The following is a 4,055-nucleotide window of genomic DNA, read 5'->3' as shown; positions in this document are numbered from 1 at the left end:
AGGTGGCATGGGCTGCACATTCATAGCCCCCCAACACATTTTGAGGCTCAGGTCTAGATTGTGCCATTTTAATGAATAGCTGCGGTGATGTCTGAACTCTGGTGGGTACCAGAGATTAAGAGCAATGGGAGATCTGCATCCAAAATCTGACACGAGTGCATGGAGACTTTTGCCTCGACTAGTAGGCACATTTGTGGAGGGACACTTTCTACCAAAGTTGGTTAGAGAGCAGCTTCTTTAGTACTCACACTAAAATCCTAAGCAAATTGATGGTCAGAGTTTGGTGCCACATGCATGGCCACTACCTCATGGAACAATCTGTCTAGAAGATTCAGAAAGACCAGAATGCTATTTAAATAGGCACCGGTACACCACCCCTGAAAATATACTATAGGCAATGCTGTGAATTTTAAAAAATTTTATTGCTTAGTATTAACAGAGCCCTTTGCTTTTCTGTTCAAAAATAGCACACCCACACAGGAGACAGCCAGGACACCTACAACAGCACCAAGGATGGAATCTTGGAATTGGGAGTCTGCAAGGAGAAAAGACGGACTTGGGAAAGAAAGAACACCTCAACACACTGCAACTCACTAGGCTAGATTCAAAAGCAGTCCTTAACATGGCTTGCATTTACACTGTACAGACAAGTTACCTGCAGAGACTTCATCTTGCCGAGGAGACAAGGCCTGAGATACAGAGGACAAAGGAGAGACCTTCTCCAGAAAAAGAGGGCCAACAGAAATGGTCTCCTGCCATCCAGCTGGTGCACTCACTTCACCTGCAAAACACAATTAGTTGGTGTAATCCCAGACTGGACACTCAGAGCCTGCCAAAGGTCATACTTGCTCTCCTGCGTCTGTGTTTAGGGCACCAGAGCCCCTCCAAGGAGGGGTTGGCACACTTGTGTCACAGCAGCTACAGACAGCATTGTTCCCATCCACTGAGCTCCACCTGAAAGCACAGCCACCAATCACAACCTGCTACCTCATCTGAACAGGTGCACCCCCATCCTCCCAGTCAGTCGCTTACTGGCTCAGTGCAGATCATATGAACAATCCTTATTCAAAGGATCAACATTAGCAGACGCCAAGGTCACCTTCAGATGGCAGGTAATGAAGATCTGCAAGTAGACATGCAAGAGTACTGTCAAACCTGGGAGACCCAATGGATTCCCAAAGATGGGAGGAAAGGACTTACTGAACTAGTAGTCAGGCCATAAAACTGAAGGCATCAAGCTGGAACTGCATTACTGGGCAACTCTGGGGACACGAACTGGGAATTGGAGCCTGTCAGTTGGCTGCTAAGAAACACCTGCAATACACAGATGGCCCATAGCATGCTTTCCAGACCAAGATCTAGTCCACTATTCCTCACACCCACCATTTTTCCCTAATAAAGGGTGTAGGCTGGGGCTGATGATTGGACCAGGGTGGCCACACAGCGTCCACAAAGAACGGGAGGCTCATGGTTAGTGCTGCCCACAGACGCGAAGGTTAATGGGGTCCCTGGGGAAGAAGGTTTTGGGATGGACTCGGCCCACCCCAGTCACCTGCAGACAGGAATGTTACAAGGTGTTCAGATCACTTAGTGCAAATGGAAAGTGGATTTTAAATGTGTACACTACTGCTCATTATAACAAGCGAAGCCTAGAACTCCTGGCAGATATTTGTGGAGGTGTAGGGAACCGGGGGTTTAAAGCATTGCTGCTACATTGTGTAGCCTGGGAAAGAAAAAAGGGCATTAGAAAGGTGAGCAAAAATGACGGGGCTTCAAATCAGGTAGATTCTTGTGTTAACACCTCAATGTGCTGTACATCGCATCCTTTGCACTTGTCTGTTTTGATTAGTATATCTTCGCCAGTGGACTTGGTCCCTTACCTGTTGTATTGGTTCAATCTGCACCACAGCTGGTTTGTTCTACAATGGAAGACCATCAATTGGGAAGGGTTGTAGTAGGGAGAAGGTGTACACGATGAGACCCAGCATCTAAAGAGCCAACAGTTTAGGGCTATTCAGCTGACAATGCTAAACTATAAGAGCAAAAAAATCTAGATTGGACTCAACAGCACAGTCAGAGACCCTTTGTAGTCAAAAGGTTTAATCAATATGTTGCATAAAGCAATTCTTTGTAACTTTTCAGAGAAAAACCAAGCAAAATGACGCCTTTTATTGGAACCAAGATTCTATGCAAGCTTTGAGGCAACTCGCCCTTCAGGCAAGATGTAAATCTTTCAGGATTGTAACAAAATAATCCTTTTAAAGGGCTCCAGATATCCTTTTCTTGATCTGTAAAGATTTTCACAAAAAGGGCTGGACTACTGGCCATTCACCCAAAAAGGGTTTCTTAAAATGTCCAAGCAGTACACCTCTCCCAATTTTAGTACCCCCTTTCAAAGCAGTTTACTCACCATTTGTTAAAATCTTTCAAGCATATTGAAAGTTGGGGTTTAAAGTAGATTTTACCAGCTTTTTGGAATGCGGGTTTGTAGGAAAATGGAAAAAACCTCAACTTAGTTAGGTTTAGTCAACTTAACTGAACAGAATTTAGATGGCTTCTTCAAAGGAATAATCTGATATTTAGAATGCCCACATACAGGTCACGAGTGGGCACTGCACCACCGATAAGGGTCTATGCACACAATGCAGGCTTAACTACTCAATTCTCCTTTCTTGCCTGCTGTACTAAAGCCTAGGAGCACCAGTCCGCTATGAAAACGTAAAGAAGAGAGGATCTCGTTAAGCGTGCCTGATCAATTGCGACTTGTGCGCCAAAACGTCATACGAACATAAACCAGACCTGGCCACATACGAAGCTTTCAGTAGTAATCATCGAGAAACAAGATTAGGAAGGACAAATGCAGAGCACTTCATCAGCTCACTCCACGGTGCTCCGCAGCCCTGCAGAGCGCTTCGATCACAAAAAGGGTGAGCACCGGCCGGGCTGGTGACGCCACATCCACCCATGGAAGATCAGAAGGCTGCACCGGCTTTTGGATGCCAACAAGTCGGACTGATGGTGACGATCACCTCACTGTCGGTGCACTGAGCGGTTACGGTCTGCGGGCGCCAGCTCTCGGCTCAACATAATGCATGACCGCGGGCTTCTGGTGTTTTGCGATTTGCTTCCGTCCTTTGAAACGGGGCTGAGCAAAAGCATCGCAGAAGATAAAGAGCAGCAACACCACGGCTATCTGACCCTTGTCTTTACACCACATTTTGAAACAGCAAAGGGGAAAATCAACAAAGCGCAGTAAAGTTTGAAGCGCAGCACAGTCTTTGTATACACGAATGAAGGCGGTCGACCGCTTAATGATAATAACACGTGGAGAAAAAAATCACCAATCAGACACCAATGCGTTTGAAATAATCAAGACGCATGAAATACTGAGGTTAATTACGGAAACAGATCATAAAATTGAATCACAAATTAAAGCATGCCAACGCGTAAGATCATCTCTGGCAGTAAACCAGCAGTTCTTATATGGATCACGCAGGCCAATTGGTTTTAAACCCTCGGTAATTAAAACCATTTGTTTGCGTAAGTGAAGAATAAAGTGAACTAAATGTTAAGTGTGATGCCTTGAAGAAGTTTCACTTACGAGATTTGCGGGCGTGTTGTGCATTGCAGACTAACACGGAAGACTAATGGAATATTGGACAAAAGTAGTTAAAGTTGAATGTAGTTAAATGTTTTGTGGTAATGGGTGCTACTAAAACGTTTTATGTAGCTTCGATTTAATCTCACTTTGCATCAAATTCATTTGAAAACGTTTGGAGTGATGCAGACAGCTCTAAGGAACTGTTTTGGTAAAATCAAATCAGCTTTGCAAAGCGGAGACAGGACAAATATCTTACCATTCACATTGATTTCATATCTGATTGATTAAGTGAAAAAGGTCATAAAGTAAATCACCTTAAAAATAGTGGGAAAACAACCTCAGGACAGGCAGGCCCAGTTTTGGGTGGATTGGTTCAAACAATGCAGAGACGATGATAAATATTATTTTTGAGCCAAACAGTGGCAGTGCCTGTGACTGCTCCATTGTTGTCATA

At 44.5% G+C, this 4,055-nt stretch overlaps 1 long non-coding RNA gene across 1 annotated transcript; it reads right to left on the bottom strand.

Moving 5' to 3' along the window:
* Positions 1-459: 459 nt before the first annotated feature.
* LOC120520137 lies at positions 460-890 on the bottom strand. Its single transcript, XR_005631778.1, has 3 exons — positions 846-890; positions 656-781; positions 460-535 (listed from the first exon to the last, which is right to left on the bottom strand). It is a non-coding gene; the product is annotated as an uncharacterized LOC120520137 (long non-coding RNA).
* Between the last annotated feature and the right edge of the window lie 3,165 nt (positions 891-4,055).

The sequence above is a fragment of the Polypterus senegalus genome, unplaced genomic scaffold (genome assembly GCF_016835505.1).
Source record: "Polypterus senegalus isolate Bchr_013 unplaced genomic scaffold, ASM1683550v1 scaffold_6126, whole genome shotgun sequence".
Classification (NCBI taxonomy): Eukaryota; Metazoa; Chordata; class Cladistia; order Polypteriformes; family Polypteridae; genus Polypterus; species Polypterus senegalus.
The sequence above is the reverse complement of the archived record's forward strand: the minus strand, read 5'-3'. Positions and strand labels throughout refer to the sequence as shown.